Source organism: Electrona antarctica, assembly GCF_951216825.1.
Source record: "Electrona antarctica genome assembly, chromosome: 16".
NCBI lineage: Eukaryota > Metazoa > Chordata > Actinopteri > Myctophiformes > Myctophidae > Electrona > Electrona antarctica.
In genome coordinates this window covers 39,793,644-39,812,170 of record NC_136797.1, presented here as the reverse complement: position 1 = coordinate 39,812,170, position 18,527 = coordinate 39,793,644, and the positions used below count along the sequence as shown (strand labels likewise).

At 42.8% G+C, this 18,527-nt stretch overlaps 1 protein-coding gene across 1 annotated transcript in view; it reads right to left on the bottom strand.

Annotated features, from left to right (window-relative positions):
• Positions 1 to 18,527, bottom strand: part of LOC306940117 (serine/threonine-protein kinase NIM1-like) — an 805,056-nt gene that overhangs the window by 518,464 nt on the left and 268,065 nt on the right. The window lies entirely within an intron of this gene.

Sequence of the window (18,527 nt, the reverse complement as noted above, 5' to 3'; positions counted from 1 at the left end):
CGAATTGGCACCCTAAGTATCGATATAGTATTTGGGGGGTAATTGAATCGTCCGACTCCCACCTCTACTGCTCAGTGGCCACTGGCCATGCAGTGCCAGAAGCAGATTGTCATTCATTGTAATAGACAGCTGCTGAGCTCCTCATTCATGTGATTGTTCCCATCAGATACATAAAGGTTAACAGTCAAACTAGATCCGGGATTCTAAATGTCAAGAAGACTATATCAAATACATTATCTAAAAGAAAGGTGTGTGTGTGTGTGTGTGTGTGTGTGTGTGTGTGTGTGTGTGTGTGTGTGTGTGTGTGTGTGTGTGTGTGTGTGTGTGTGTGTGTGTGTGTGTGTGTGTGTGTGTGTGTGTGTGTGTGTGTGTGTGTGTGTGTGTGTGTGTGTGTGTGTGTGTGTGTGTGTGTGTGTGTGTGTGCGTGCGTGCGTGCGTGCGTGCGTGCGTGCGTGCGTGCGTGCGTGCGTGCGTGCGTGCGTGCGTGCGTGCGTGCGTGCGTGCGTGCGTGCGTGCGTGCGTGCGTGCGTGCGTGCGTGCGTGCGTGCGTGCGTGCGTGCGTGCGTGCGTGCGTGCGCGCGTGCGTGCGTGCGCGCGCGCGCGCGTGCGTGCGTGCGTGCACAAGATCTGTGTATGAAATCACATTCCGTTTCTAACCAAGCCATTTTGAGGAAATGGAAGGATGTATAAGTCAAGAAAAGAAAAAGAAGCAGAGACATCTATTTCAAATAGGTATTTCAATTATCTTATAGTATTTTCATAATTTAGTTGCTTCTATATCACAGTTAGCTTTTCCCCAAAAGAGAGATAGTCTTGAGTTGATGTTAGTAAGTTAAACATGATAGGCCTATACTTAATTGTAGACAAATTGTGAAAATAAGCTTTTTCTGAATCAGGGCCCAATTGAAAATCTCTAAAGTGTTCACATGCCCCAGAATATATTTTCAGAGTTTGAAGTCAACTGGTTGGTCAGAATACAGATCAGTGTTGATTTCGTCGACAATAAATGTACCTTTTTTCACAGACAACAATTAAATAAAAACAAAATGGAAACTAAGCTATGGTGATTAAAACTAAGAATATATTGACAATTTCATCAACAAATGAAAACTAGACTAAAATTTTAGGGAGGGACTAGTGGAGAAGAGAGAGAACTAAAATAAGTCATTTTATGTTTGGTCTTGCACTTTGAAAATAGCAAGCTTGTAGATTGGCTATTGTCAGCAGGCAACCAACTGAACTAAGTGTACAATCAGTCGTTACGACAAGCTTGTAGATTGGGTATTTTCAAATGGCCAAAATGTATGTGGCTGAAGTGGTGTGTTGTAACTAGTAACTAGTAACTAAAGTGTTCAAATAAATGTAGTGTGTAGTAAAAGTACAATATTTAGATCTGAGAGATGTGTTGAAGTAGAAGTAAAAGTATTGGAAATACTCAAGTAAAGTACAAATAACTCAATCTACTTAGTTACTTACCACCGGCCAGCTCTCTGACCTATACTGTAGGGCTAGACGAGGGAGAGAGAAAGAAAAATGCAGACGACCGCTGAGGAAATAAAAAACAATGAATGGATTGACAGCACTGACAAATGGCAAAGAGAGAGAGCTGGAACAATCTGCCACGGGAAAAGAAAAACGAAGTGATGGAGGAAAAAGGAAACGATTAGCTGTTCCCAGAAAAGCCTTGATTCTTGAGTGGCAGTAAGTGGTGCGACGTAGGGGGGAGGGTGAGGGGGGGGGGGGTTGGGGACGACACTGAGAGAAACAGGAGGGAGGAAGGAATAAAGCGTTGGAAAAAGTAAAAGAAGGACTAATTCAGTACCTGCAGCCAGGACATCGCTGCATGAGGCCAAAGACCAAACGGATTAATCAGTCAGTCAGTCAGTCAGTCAGTCAGTCAGTCAGTCAACCATTAGTCAGTCAGTCAGTCAGTCAGTCAGTCAGTCAACCATTGTCAGTCAGTCAGTCAGTCAGTCAGTCAGTCAGTCAGTCAGTCAGTCAGTCAACCATTGTCAGTCAGTCAGTCAGTCAGTCAGTCAGTCAGTCAGTCAGTCAACCATTGTCAGTCAGTCAGTCAGTCAGTCAGTCAGTCAGTCAGTCAACCATTAGTCAGTCAGTCAGTCAGTCAGTCAGTCAGTCAGTCAACCATTAGTCAGTCAGTCAGTCAGTCAGTCAGTCAGTCAGTCAGTCAACCATTAGTCAGTCAGTCAGTCAGTCAGTCAGTCAGTCAGTCTTTCTAATTATGTCTGTCTGTCTGTATCTCTCTCTCTCACCTCTCACACACGTCTCACACACAACGTTCCATGATGAACTTGACGGAATGTGAAAGCTAAACCATACGCCGCGTGCTAACCCAGTTCTGCCATGCATTCTGTGAGACTCTTTTGTTTCTCCTGACATCGCGGTTACAATAAGCAGCTGGCACCTTGATACTGAGCAACCCCCATGACCGTGAGCTATCACTGTCACCTTCCATTCACCCTGTGTGTGAGTCAACACAGCCATCAGCATGTGACCAGGCCGTGATACACAACAGATATTGTAAAGGAATTTACTCACCGGGCGTATCGACGACAGTGTACAAAGCTGTATGTTCTGTAACTTTCCAAGAACTACGTCGATTTTATAACTTTATTTGACTGTCAAAAACGTTCACTCAACTGAGCGTTTATAGTTTCTGTGTACAGATTATTGATTTTCTTTTGATATTCTACTGTTAGACTGATGATTATTTGGTTATTGGTTTACTTATGATCCATCTGTACATTACTATTTCTATGCATTTGATGGCCTTCGTTGTTCCGAATGTTATCGGGACAATTATCGGTTTGGCTCAACACTTTAAGTTTTTCACTAGCAGTGACACAAAACTAATTTAGCGTTGTTTTAACTGTGGTTTGAATTCACCTATTGAGCAGAATACAAGTCACCTCTCGGTCCAAGTGTATGCCACTTGTCCTTGTGAAGCTATTTAGACAAGTTTTCTTTACCCTTCAGTGATAACACAGCTTGGTTCTGTAAGTAGTCAGAAGAAAAGGAAAATGGGTGGAGAGCTAATGACACAGGGGGTTTTATAACCTTGCGCGAGAACGTGCCTGCGTCATTGCGCATCGCCCGTGGTCTTAAAGGTACAGTCCACGGGAGTGTATGTATACTAGAAATATAGATTTCTATATTTTTCTGTAAATGGAACAATTGGATGTTCTCTCATATGTGATATGTTCGCAGATGTTACGGTTATATAACCACGGTTACTATGTTGTAACCTTCAGTTTACTTTATGATCCTACTGTAGATGACTATTTCTATGCATTTGATGTATTACCTTTGTGTTGTCTTTGCTGTGAACTCTGGATTAAGAGCGTCTGCTTACTGTAGGTTGACCAGATCCAAACTCTTCATTTGAGGGACTTTGCTTGTGCTTTAATTGCTTGTGTGAGACAAGTGGGACGGGGGGACGGGATGGGGTTAGCAAATTATTACTTAAGTTGCTATTATTAATAGCAATATTATTAATTGAGTTGCTATGCCTTATGTTATATTCGACCATAGGCCTAATATTGCCTATCATTTTGTTATTAAATCCCTCTGGCGTCTCACATTTAGTTTTAAAATGCAAATTTTGGTCCTGGGTGATATGGCCGAGTTGGTACTGTATCCTAGGAGGGGATCTTTGTCATGTTATTTAAACAGGCTTAAAAACACATCTTGCAGGAAAAGATAGACAATGAGAGAGATTTACAACAGAAAGCCAACTATTTAGGGCACTATAACTATTGGGGCACTTGAACACTGATGCCTGCCAGTCACAATGTGGGACAGGGTCTCAATTTGTAGGACACCTGAAAAGTCTTGGAAATGAGGGACTGTCCCACGCAAAGGGTCACATCTGGTCACCCTATACGTCTGCTAAATGCCTAAATTGTAAATTCTCTGAAGTGTTCTCTCAACAAGCAACATCATCATCATTTTGACTGCAGATTTTGGTATTTTGGTTTAGTTTAGTCAGTGTTTTGAATACAAGTCAATTTCACTTCATTTTTTAGTCATATGAAATGTGTTAGTCTAGTTTTAGTCGGTCCAGGCCAAGAAGTTCCTTCTTTTATTATTTAATTAGGTGTTTAGTTTGTAGCACCTTGGCACATTAACATAGCCGAGTGCAGTGATGTTTTCCAAGTATTGAAATTACTTTTCCCCGCACTGTGAGCTTGTAGATCGGCTATTTACGCTGTTTGTCGTAGGAAGAACTACATATGGCTTAAGTGGTTAAGAAAATGTCTGTTTTCTTGTACAAACTGAAGCCTGGCCCCTAGCTGTCCTGTGTTATCCCTAAGCAGCCCCTCACATACTTACCCCACATAATCCTCAATGACTATTCACCAGTGAACGCTTTCAGGATTTTCAAGGAGATTAACTAAACAAATACATCACCTTTGGAGGCTAAATCTGTGTTAAAGAAGACTTAGAGGGGTCAAGGAGGATGCGTCCGCACAATTAACACACAAGCTCATAATTCATGGTAAGCTGCGAGTCTGCGACCGACCAGTCTGTGTAGGTTTTACAAGAAGTTACACCATGTGTGTGTTAAGACAGTGGCTCTCAAAGTGGGGTCTGGGGGGACCCCCAGGGGTCCTTGACGGGTTCCAGGCAGCCCAGGGGGTCCCCAGCAACATTAGTTAATATAGCATCACAATCTGTTTAACCACTTTAACCCTATATTTTATACTTTGGCTATTCAAAGATAGCTCACCTACAAGCTCGACAACACGAAGCATGACCTCGCATCGCTGATATTTTTAAATTTGTTTGAGAAATGGTGAAAAACTTAACGTGAGGCTGTGTTACTGCTCTCAGGGTTTTTTGTGTCAACCTTTTGACTACTTTGTGCAATCCAGTCTAGGGCATTAACCAAAACATGTCATGGAGTCACCTAACTCGATCTGCAGGGATTCATCGTCTGGGGAACATCACAACTTTAATCAAATTCCATGGCATTCCAGGCAGCTAGTGTAGTTTCTGAGATAATATTGTTTGGAACCGAAGTGCACAAAGCGTGAATACAGAGTGGGATTTGTATTTGTGCACTGCAGAGTTAGACCACGTGGGATCTAAGCTGTGGAGAAGAGTTTTTACAGTGTAGAAGTATATGCTCATGAATGAGATGTTGCAGTCAGACTTCCAAACGGTCCATCTGACCTTTCCTTATGGATTATTCAGCATTCAGGCCTGCAGAGTGTGCTCCATCTCTGGGCTTTGATGGAACTATCCTAAGGCTATAAAACATGACTCCCTGAACACTCTCCATAGAGGACTGTACTGTACTGTACTGTACTGTACTGTACTGTACTGTACTGTACTGTACTGTACTGTACTGTACTGTACTGTACTGTACTGTACTGTACTGTACTGTACTGTACTGTACTGTACTGTACTGTACTGTACTGTACTCATATCTGTCTGTATGTCTGTCTGCCTGAGTAAACTACGGTGCAACCGAAGAGGGATTCTGTTATTTTCTCACTGTGTTGGTTCGTAAAATAAATTAAAAAGATTCATTATAAGACCAGGGCGGACAGTGGCACTATGTCAATTGACTTAGTTTTCATTTAATTTCCCTTGTGTGGCTGTATCTTGAAATGACAAATATGGTTAATGGCAAATTAAAGTTGTTTTGAGCCTGAAACCCCCTTGAAATCCTATCAGGCACCATTGCTTTTCTGTAGCTTATTTAGCTAGAATACACAGCAAACTCCTCCGTCTTATAATTCTTCGCATCCGAGTACACAAATGATTTGTACACTCTCAGAGTTACATTGACATTCAGGATATTACAAGTGTCGCTCTGGAGGACTCTGTGAATGCTTAACCCATTAAGACCTGAGGCTGATTTTACAAAGTCAAAGTGTAAATCCTTCTAAAACAGTTTTTTTTTTTTTTTTTAAGTTATGTTATATATCAGTGGTGCTCAAATGTTGTTCCAGGGACCCTGAGAAGCAAATATCTGAGTTAAAATGTTCGCTTTAAAATAATATATATTCAAAGATTTGCATATTGTATCATTTGCAATTGTCACAATTATTCAAAAATAGTAGACCTACAAGCTCGTAGTAGTGATGAGCTTGTATATCTGCTATTTTTGAATAGCCAAAGTATACAAAAAAATATATATTTTTTTTTAGCTCAAATCTAAAATGACACAGATGCATTCCCGGTTTTAAATGCTTAAATCATTTGTTAAGGGTGTGTGTGTGTGTGTGTGTGTGTGTGTGTGAGTGTGTGTGTGTGTGTGTGTGTGTGTGTGTGTGTGTGTGTGTGTGTGTGTGTGTGTGTGTGTGTGTGTGTGTGTGTGTGTGTGTGTGTGTGTGTGTGTGCGTGTGCGTGCAGTTCACGCTCTCCGTGGAGGGCCTGCCTGTGTGTGTGGCTCAGCCGGCCTGACACGGAGGTGTGTGATCCATCATTATCAGCCACAGCCCATGCACATGTCATCTCAGAGCTCCACTTCTCTGCAGGCTGTCTGCTAATTAGGAGAGCTGGAGGCGTATGTGTGTGTATGTGTGTGTGAAGTAGCAGCTCTGCTGTAATCACATTCACAGGTTCTGAATATCCACATCATGGAAAATAAAAGGCATGCTTTTTTGGAACAGCTTAGTTTGGTTTGAAATCTAATGTTACGTTGGAGATTTTTACGCACATGCACACACTCATGTGTGCACGCACACACGCAGACACACACTCACACACGCACACATGTGCATGCATGCACGCACGTCACATGCACGGTCGCACAAGCACTTTATGAAACAAATCTTGTATCATGTATTAGTTATTAATGGTAAATGGTGTATTGATCCAATGATCCATCACCTTTACAATGTGCATGACATTCACCCATGCAATTAAGGCACCAATCTGCTCATCAGGAGGAGTATCTTGCTGAAGGACACTTCAACACTAATCCAGGGGGGTAAGCTTCTGATTCCAAAGGGCCAATCTACCTCTTGAGTTACATATGAGGTACTTTTAAGTAATTAATTTATGGGAAATGGAGGTATAGCCTCTAACGCAACAGCCACTCACATCGTTGCATCACTGTACTATACTGTACCTTCCATTGAAATGATATTGGCACATAGCTGTCAATCAGATAGAGCTGTAATCTCGACATGCAGGCCAGTGGAATTTCATCATTTTAGGGGCAAGGCCACTTGGCCTTTTGCTGTTGTAAAATCTCTGTATGTCATTAATCCATGTAATTTCGAGAACCGTTCGCCCCACCGAATTCAAATTGGACACACGTGTTCCATACCACCACAGTGGTATGAAAGTGCAGAGTTGTCCAGAACCAGCACAAATGCCCCTGCCCAGGCTCTGGACAGGGCCCGAATTAGCCAATTGATCACACCTGATCACCCCTAGACCTCCATATATGGAGCTGGCCTGTTCTGACATCAGAATGATGTTCTGTCATCTGCATAGACTCAATATTTGGGCATGCCTGACAAAGAACTCCATATATGGGCATAAAAGGGACACCGACATAATAACTGGTTGCAGGGGCATGCATTTCCAACTTGCATTAATTGTTCCAAGTCTAGTTTAATTGTCTCCACCAGGCCGAAGGCATGGGGAGAGAGTATGTTTTGCACTCCGTCCGTGTGTGTGTGTGTCCGTCCGTCCTTCCTTCCGTCCTTCCTTCCGTCCGTCTGTGTACAGCTAATCTCCGGTACCGTTAACCCGGTCGATGCCAAACTTTGCACACACACTCCCTGGATGCCAACGATGAACCTCTGCCCCAGAACGGCCTGTTATAGCGCCACCATGAGGCAGCTTTTCACATGTTTTACCTAAAACTGCACCGATCTGCGTGAAACGTTGCATGCACACTCCCTAGAGGCCAAGGACAAACCTTTGACCTGCATTTTCCGCATCTGCCTTTTATAGCGCCACCAGGAGGCCGACTTTTGTAAAACACATTTTTTTATATTACTCCTCCAGATTCTGTCCAAAAATCTCACAAATCGTTACACAGTATCTCTATGGTCATGTGCTCAAGTCGGATCTGTCCGATATTTCATATTCCATCCTAATTGGCTATAATTGGCTTTCACAGTTTGCAAGATTGCCCCGTTTTGAACAAAAGCCTCAAATCATGAACGCAGCATGCAATTTACGTGAAATCTTTCACACGTTTTCTTACTGGGCTGAGGAATATATACCACCCTTTTCACATTGGCCTGTTATAGCACCACCAACAGGTTGATTTTTGCAAATCACATTTTTGGAACAAAATGCCTCAAATCATCCAATTACCATCAAAGGCAAACATGTTTATATTACTCCTAAACATTTTGCCAAACATCTCACACAGTCCTATCCTCCTGGTGGAGACCTGTGCCCAGAAGGGCACTTTTTCTAGTTTAATGTATTATTCTTAGTTTATTTTACAAAATAATGAATAATAAAACGATGAAATCATCTAGGTGGGCATTGCGGGCGGCGCAACGAGGCCACTGTGGCATTACGATATAATAATCTTTTGACGGACAGAAGGTCAAACAGTGCATGGGGCCACGGGGTTCATGGTCTTCATGGCCTCCATAAAACCCCTGCCTTGTCGGCATGTATAGTTGTAGGCAGTGGTGGGAAAAGTACTGACGTGATGCTGCGGTGGTCAGCGCTCACACAACACATCTCTCTGTTTTTACTAAGAGAGATTGAAGAGGTGGTCGCTGGACAATGAATATTGATTGATTGATTGAAGAATTTATTAACAGTTTGCAGAATTACAGTACATTTCAAGCACAAACTCAATACAAAGGCTGTAAATGTGAGTGGACGACCCAATTAAGCATTACACTTGTTTCCAATAGGGTCCACCATGTTCAAATCATCAAAACATTTAGAGACGTACAAATAGACACTTCTATAGACAGAACAGGAATTCATCATAATAGGCCTTAAAGGACCACTTCACCACTTTTCAACCTATCTTCATATAATAGGTCCTCACTAATAATCGTGATAAAATGGCACCATTTTTTTCTGTGTCTCATAGGAGGGCTGTCCTGAAAAGTTGCAATGCGAAAATGGAAGCCATCGTTCTCACGATAATACAAATCTAAACATTTTTGTAAAATAAATCTGTAAAAATAATCTGCCTAACGATGATGTCACTGGTGGACGGGTTTCTGAACTGCCCACAGCCCTCCTGAGACACAGACACAAAATTGTGAAAATTGTGTCATTTTATCATGATTATTAGTGAGGACCTATTATAGATGAAGATAGGTTGAAAAGTGGTGAAGTGGTCCTTTAAGCCTCTCCAACTGATCCAAAATGGCGCAGCTCGCATGGTCTTCAATCAGGCAAAGTTCTCCCTTCTCTGCTCCCTCCATTGGCTCCCGGTCGCGGCCCGCACAGAGTACAAAACTCTGATGCTGGCCTTCAAAGCAACCAAAGGTATGGTACCCCATATCAAGTCTGATCGGACCCTACAAACCCTGGAAGTAACTTCACTAAAAACGGCAGGACAACGCTCCCAAACTCTTCTATTCTCCATTCTGGCTCCAAAACAATGGAATGCACTTCCCATTGCAATTACAACGGCAGACTCACTCCCAATATTCCGCCGTCGTCTGAAAACCCACATCTTCAGACTCCATCTTAGCCCGTATCACTTGCCATAGCACTTGCCCTAGCCTAAGGGACCTGCAAAGGCTAAACGTATGTAACTTAAATAGCGTTTTTTGTAGACATAGCACTCAGTGTATATGCATAGTTTCATTATATATATATATATATTACACTGTTAGGTTCTTAGCTTATGTATGATTCATGATGACTATTTTGATCTATTTGATGTATTTCCATGTTTTTGTTCTTGCTCATGTGTCGCAGTGCGCCGAATAAGTCATCTGGGAAATTGTCATTCTTCTGTTACTGGAGAATTCTGATCCTATAAATGATTCATGCCTGGCAACGGGTCATGCTCGGACAGCCATTCATACATTGAACTTAACCCATTCTGAACGGGAACCCCTGTTGGTGTTTTAAACATTATGTTGTAATTTAGCTATTGAAAAATGGCAGATCTACAAGCTCGTAGCGCGCCACCGAGTGGCGCGCTACGAGCTTGTAGGTCTGCTATTTTTGAAAAATCGTGAAAATATTTATTTCAGAAAACTAGAGGATTTAGAAGATTTTTTTGAAATTTTGAGGTCAGGCCTAAATGGGTTAAACTGTGTTGAAATCTATATAGACTGTATCGTGTGTTTAAATCAACACTCATTGACTGTACAGTTTATTGACTCTCTGCAGCTGTTTTTGTGCCTTTCTTCCCTTCGACTGGAGCTCCAATTAGATGTTTCCATTTGGGTTCTTGGGGCCCTTTCCACCCACTACAGTCCGCCGGAGGAGCACAGGGGCATTTGTTTTTCAAATGTGTTTCGTGGCCCACCTTTTGGCTCCTCGGCTTTATTGAAAAGTGTCCGTTTCATTCTCACAGAGACTGTTCCCGGAGGGGGATCGGATATCTCTCGGAAGCGGAGCCAGACATTCCGTTTCGGCGATGTATTCCCTCCTGCCCCGACCCGACCCACCACCACCCCCACACCCACCCCGGCCCCATGCAGCCGGTCGGAGCTCTGGATCACGACCCGCCAACGTGCGGTCCCCTCCTCTCAGTCCAGTGGACTGAGAAGCAGTGCTTATAAGCTCTCTGAACCACTATAAGCATATTTCAATCATAACCCAAGGGGGAACAGTGGCGGGGTGTAACCGTTTCTTGAGGACATTGGAGGTGACGTCGTATAGGACGGGGGGGGGGGGGATATAATTAATATATAATATTATATATATATATATATATATATATATACACACACAGACACACACGCACAGCTGCTACAATTTGAAACCAGAACAAAATATTTCTTCTCATATACACAAGATGGCAAGTTTTATTTAACTAAAATATTTTTAATAATTATATATTTTATTTCCTGACCTACCAATGCGAATACAATTGCTTTCATCACATCACGCATGATCAATAAAGTTTGAGTGCATGCAGTGCACATTGCACAGCTAGTGTCTGTGTTGTGTGTGTGCCCGTGTTGCTCTCAATCTGGACACGCTGAATCACACATGTTTGTTCACGGCAGTCAGGCAAGAAAGACTTCCTAAAGTTTCCATAAAGTTCACTTGAAAGTTACGTTTGAGCAACTTATATAATTATGAATTCACGGTATGACAACAGCAAACGTTATGAAACATGAAGGACCTGGCTACTGCTTCTCTCTCTTGTGTCGCCTCACTCGTCTGCGAGTTGTAAGCTCATCACTGCCGCTTTTGCAACACAGTGTGGGCTTGTAGGTCAGCTTAAAAGACAACAGCAAAAAGCAGGCTGGAACGTGCAGAGGCAAGCTGTGTTTTTTTTTTATACAGTACGTGCCAGTAGGTGAGTAGGTGATCTCCTCATGTAAACAAAGCCATACATTAGCATTTCTATGGCCGAGGGTCGTTAGGCTGGTGGGGATGGGCAACCGCACGGCGCAGGCAGCCCAGTATCTATTGCTATCGGGGGAGCGTGAATTCCGTTTGTGTCCGAGCATAGGCATGGCTGAGGCATTGTAACGCCCCGCATGCCCCCCCCCCCCACTGTGAAACTCACTCCCAACTCACATCAGAGCGGCCGCCACCCTCACCATGTTCAAAACCAACCTTTTCAGACTTGCATTCTCTACGTAAATCCCAACCCCCCCCCCCCTTACCTTTCTTTTAGAGTTCTTAAATCTTTTGAACTCGTTTTTCCTAATATAGTTAATTGCTTTTCATTTGTTTCTGTAAGGCAACTTTGAGTAACTAGAAAAGCGCCATATAAATCGTATGTATTATTATATATAGGCCTACTTTCTCATGGACCATCTGTAATTTGCCTCCCGCTCGCCCCTTGTCTCTGTGTTACAAATTACAATAGTGTCCCTGAGCAACACACTTAATCCAGCCATCAGATGGATGAAGTTTAAAACTGAATTTCCCTCCACGGGATTAACAAAGCTCTCCTCTCCCCTGATATGTGGACCGCTGGTTGAGAAACACTGACTTCAGATCAGTTTGAAGCTTGATTTATACTTTGTTGTACAACACTGCTCAGAGTGGTGTTGTTTTATCAATGCAATTCTCCACTCCCCAACATCCTGTTATGAACAAGTGCTCACTTCAAGTTGAAACACCACGCACGGATCAAAGGACAATGAATAAAAGAGGGCCGAGCTCCTTGCCAGACTTTTATTTCAAAGGGTTTTTCGTGGATGTGGTTAAGTGCTGAGTGTATAATTAGTCAAATGATAGAGATTAACATGAGGAGGCTTTATTTGAGGGGTCACTTCTGGATCGGCAAATTCTTGCCCACTGGTTACAGGAACCACACACACACATTCTTTTATCTCAAAGCTGCAATCCGAGACATATTTGAATGAATACCGGTAATACAATGTGATTTTTACCAATCTGAAAATGGTGCATTTATATAGCGCTTTTATCCAAAGCTCTTTACATAGATTGTGCATTACATTCACCCATTCACACACCCATTCTTACACCGAAGGCAGAGGAAACCATGCAAGGCACCAACCTGCACATCGGGAGCAATTAGGGGTTCAGCGTCTGCTCAAGGACACTAAAGGCCTATTCATAGTCTGGATTTTCGGTGGTTAGGTGACCACCGCTCTGGTGGTGAGGTGACCACCGCTCTGGTGGTGAGGTGACCACCGGAGCCGTAATAACGTGGAACGGTGGTGAGTAAAAACAGAGTGAAGGCCTGGGGAGAGCGGTGGTTTGCTCTTCACCGCAGCTCAAGGCCTATTCATAGTCTGGATTTTCGGTGGTGAGGTGACCACCGCTCCGGTGGTGAGCTGACCACCGGAGCTGAAATAACGTTGAGCGGTGGTGAGTAAAAACAGAGAGAAGGGCTGGAGCGGTGGCGGTGGTTTGCTCTTCACCGCAGCTCGTGACGTCATGTTGTAGTTCGGTGGTCACCCCACCACCAAAAATCCAGACTATGTATGAGCCTTAAGTGACGTCATGTTGTAGTTCAGTGGTCACCTCACCACCGAAGATATTAGACTATGAATGACACTTATCTCTGGGAACCCCGGATCGAACTGGGAGCCTCACGGTTCCGGCTGTTCTACCCCTGAGCCACTGATCCCTGAAGTAGTTCTAACTGAAGCTTATAAGTGCAACATCTCCAAGCAGGGACGTGACAGTGCGAGGTAGTAACGGAAGATTATGCCTCCCGGTTTTGAGGGGTAATGGAAGGCGGGGCTTTTCAGAGTAAAATCTACCGGCGCATTCAAGGTGTTAAGACGCCTGCAGTGTCACTGACCATGTCGATGACCAACACTGCTTTAATGTATGTAAATCTCTCCAGCAATTTTCCATTCCATCTTTATTTTTTCCCCCAAATCTAATCTGGACTCCCATGGCCTCTGAAATAAACGAATTTCAGGAGGCCGAAATTGTGTTATGAGAACGGGACAGAGAGAGTTGATTGAAAGGGCAATAAGATCGGATCAATGAACGGATGCCTATTGGAGTCGACGCCGTAAAACCCGGAGCGTCAATTCAACCCCGGGGATGTAAAAACGAGTAGATTTTCAAACCTGTCGGGTTAAACCGTCACTCAGCATTTTGCTGTGTTTATAGCCGGTCTGCAATTTGACTCCCGGAGGCTGAATTGGCTTCGATCCCAAACGACACCCTCTGATTTAGTCTCTGGGGCAGTCACCCACAGCTGTGACTCTTCAAACCCGTCCGTCATGGCTGTGGTCCGCTGATCCGCGGCACTGCATAAAAAAAGTTTTAAATCTGGTGAGAACACTCTCCCCCCCCCCCCCCCACACACACACACACACTACCACCACCCCACTGAAATAACTGGCATTCCAATGTCAGCGGCCCTCGCTTTCTTTAAAATGACTTTAAGCAGGGAAGCCGCCACGGGTCACGGGCATTACTTACCTATGTGCAGGGAAACATCACCTATGAAAACATGCATGGAGCCATGTTATTTTTCTGCACATAAACATGCATGCGTTATAGTGTGCAATTTGTGCGCATGTTCACATATGAGCTCTGCCTTACACGCAGGCCTGTGTGTGCATATGTGCAGGTCTGTGTATTTGTGTTCACAGAGGTCATGTATACACAAGAGTTCACCCAGGTGCCACACACACAGACCTACAAGTGCCTATTCGACAGAAATAACCCGGACCTCCCACGACTAACTCCATTTAAAGCTTGTGGTGTTAGCTTGTAGATCTGTTCTTCTTGGCAAGCGATAACGCTTGTGCGATGGATTTAGATTAAGTCTGTGGTCATATTGTGCAGAATGTGCACAATATACTTCTTTATCTTTCAATTACTATGCGGCACTTTGTTTTTGATCTGCCATTTGTAACAGGGTGTTGGGATCATAAAAATAAATCGTACTTTATTGCTAACCAGTAGGCTATGCTAAAATTTGTTCCTGAAAATGTTTGATTCATATTTTATCAGAACATAGTTTGGCTAGAGTTTTTACTTCTCGATGTTCAAATCAAATTCCTCCCAACACTAGCCGTTTTCACTTGGAAATACGCCATATACCCCTCAGGGGTCAATCCTTGACCTGCTAATTTTCTCCCTATACACCGAATTTCTTCACCAAGAAATGCCTATCTGCAAGCTTGTAGATCAGCTATTTTGACATATTTTTCACAACATGTTCGCGTAGTACGACATGCCCAGAATAGGAACGCTAGTGTTCATGTGGTTAAGACAGCTTGTCGCCTTTTGCATCTCCTTCGCACCCTTCTCACTCTGAACGCTTTATTCCTCCTTCGTTTGTGTATTCTCTGCCTCCGCAGAGCTTTTATTGGCGGCCATTCTTCTTCTGACCTCAGCCATCGTGTGCTATGTGGTCCAGCCCGGCGGCATGAAGGCCAGCTGGAAGGGTTCACGCTGGAGTTTTAGACAGAGCGACGGAGAGGGGCGAGACAGAGAAATAAACAACTGCCCTCGAGGGAGAGATAAACATTTACTTTTCCACGAGGGGTTAGCGCCATAGCATGACGAGCAACGAGGGTGAGCAGCGGATAGAAACGAGGGGGGAAAGAGAGGAGAGAGAGAGAGAGAGAGACCTCTGCTCTGTGTCCTCACTGTCCTGACAGGTGGATGGTGACAGAGACAACTAGTAGCCTTCACCATCCAGCTCATCAATCAGTGCTGGATAATACTCTCTTTCCAGTGATCCTTAAGACATGAGATAATGACTACATTAACAGTGCCTAATTGGCATACATTTTTAACAGCCCTTTAACCACTTAAACCATACTTGGTTGACCGGAGTACCCCAGGGGTCTACGCTTGGACCGCCCCTTTACTGAATCTCTTTGCCTGAGAATAGGGATGCTATAGGGCTTATGTACAAGAAGCAGCAGAACATTATTTCAGGTGTTTGTTTAAGCATCTCTTATAGTAGGGCTATCAGACCATGTGGAGGACTTACACAGACAACTGGACCAACTGTCTTAAAGTGTTCATTGAACTCTGAAAGTCTACAAATAGATCATAATAATTTGTTCTATTGCACTCATTTTGCCCCATGAACCCATCGGACTGCCATATGCCTCTTTGTTATAACTTATATCAGGCAATTTAAGGCATTCAGAAATAGTATTATAGTGTATTTAATGAAAAACTATTTTTCCCTCTGCACCAAATATCTGTCATTAATAACATAACACAACAGGATGTATGATGTGACATATTTTAGTCATAGTTTGTTTCTAGAAACTTGTTGGAAGAAGCTCAATTGTTCTGAACTCAGCCAACCTCACTGGCAGATACATTTCACTTGTTGCAAGAAAAATATGTTTTTTATTTTTTAAGACTCATGCCAGATTTAATTTCTACTTAAATTTGATTTGTACAGTGTGAAATCTGATCACTGTCTACTAATTTTCTACCATTTAGTGCCAATTGTGAGTCTTGGAAGTGTGTAACATAAACATACTGAGATACTCATGAACTGTATACTCTCCTTACCCAACAAACTACAGGAAAAAGAACAATGGAAAGGTCAACATTCCATACTGTACAGTACTGCTCTTCAATGTCTGTAGAGGTGCATTGTATTGCTTCATTTATACGTGGTGGGCCGAAAATACCACATACACTGCAGCTTACAATGCATCGCAGCGATCTGCTGGTAGATCTGCTATTTTTGGCATGCGACTCCAGGGTATAACAGCATAAAGTGAGGTCTTGACTTTCTGCGGTACATGGCAAATCAAGTCTATGGTATTGTGCACAGTAGTTGGAGTTTAGTTTAGTTAATTTGTGCGGCAAAGATGTGGATCTCATTCTCATACTGACATTTCGTTAAATGTGACACAACTAACTCGGCACAAGGCCATGAGAAAAAGACAAAGCACAATACACACACACACTGCTGTGGTTCACGCTGTAGCCATTACTGACCCTAATTTATAATGACTCCATTGTCGTGGGGAACATACTGTAGACATATATATCATGCTTAACCCATTCAGGCCTGACGTCGAAATTTAAAAAAAATAGTTTTCTAAATCATGACAATTTTCGGAAAGATTTGAGGCACATTTTAACGATTTTTCAAAAATAGCAGACCTACAAGTTCATAGCGCGCCACTCGGTGGCGCGCTATGAGCTTGTAGATCTGCTATTTTTCAATAGCTAAATTATAACAATGTTTAAAACACCAAAAGGGGTTCCCGCCCAAAATGGGTTTTAATGGTTAATGTGGTTAAACGCTAACGTGACATGGATGCGTTCCAGGTCTCAATGGAATAAATGAGGTGGGACAGCCACTTTAGCCCACGAGATGACGTGATTATAGCCCATGGATTAGTCTGCCTGGGTGAGGTATCACCCAAAAGTGCAACGCACGCACGCACGCACGCACACACACACACACGACAGACAGGCGTGTGGACACACACATAAACACAAGAATGCATGAGGCAAGTTTATGAACGTATACAGATTCACGCACGCACGCACGCACGTGTGCGTGCACCGCACACATTATGTGCTGTCACTCACTCAAGCCCAAACTAAAATCTACGCCAGGTTCCAATGTCACCACTTTAGCTAAACACTGTGCATCAGATCAGTTACGTCAAATACTCCATATTAGTTAAAACTGCAATTCAAATGAATTATCTAACTATTTCAGAACCATATGCACTGCAGGAACATGCATTCACTTACTGAAATGTGCCTTTATAGCATACGAGGAACCATCAAGGTCTCATCTGTGAATAGATTTAAAAGCCATACAGCATAAAAGCATTTTCATATCCGTCTATTGAAATGCTTCTTTCTAAATGTCTACATCTTATTCATGGAGGAAATAAATCTGAGCTGTGTGTGACTGTGTGTGTGTGTGTGTGCGTGCAAGCATGCATGCATGCGCATGTTGTGTGTGTGTGTGTGCACATGCGTGTGCGTGTGTGTGTGTGCGCGCGCACGCGCCTATGAGCCAAACATAAGGAGGAACCCTGAACCAGGTGAGGCGGAGGTCAACAAATCTATTCAGATGGAGTCTAAATGGGGCTGTTCTGTGTTGAGTACACTGCACAGAAAATGTCTTATATTGTTCATTTCACTGTATGTGGACCCATTTGGGTTCCAATTTTTTGTTATAGCCTAACTTTTTTTTATTTAGATTTTTATGGGACACAAAAAAGGTGATACAAGTACAAGCATTAATTGCAGTGGTGGAAAAAGTACTAACATTTTTTACTTATAAAGTACCAAAAGTACTCCTTATTCAGAATGTCTCATTTAAAGTTTTCAAATGTATAAAAATCTTTTGAAAATAGCAGCAACACATTGTGGGCTTGTAGCTCGGCTATTTCCAAATGGCCGAAATGTATGGCTGAAGTGGTTAATGTATGTTTTGTAATAATAATCAAAAGGGCCTATGGAAAATGTAATAATCAAGAAATGGGCATTTTATATAGGCACCATTATAACAGATGCTATTAATAATACTCAGATAGATAGATAGATAGATAGATAGATAGATAGATAGATAGATAGATAGATGCTTGATGTTAATGTTACAACTATGTAACTCAGGAATCAATGTTTTCATTTGTTTACTCACCAATGACCATAAAACAGCACATACACGATAATTCCCCCCTGCCTCCACTGCGTGGCGCTAAAACCCATGTGCGTAAACTTGAGCGCGTGTCTTTGACTGCAGCACTGAAATAATGTCAGAGATGATAGCAGATGAGCAAATGGGTTAAGTTGTACTAGCCCATTAGTGTGATTTCAGCTAGAATACAAAATGGACACCATTATTAGACTGAGACAATACAATAAACTAGGTAACTGGTCACCCATCATCATGGTCATGATAAAAGCAATGTTAAATAAATGCGTCCCGACTCCCAAGCATTTTTCTTTTAATTGGATAAATGATCACTTGG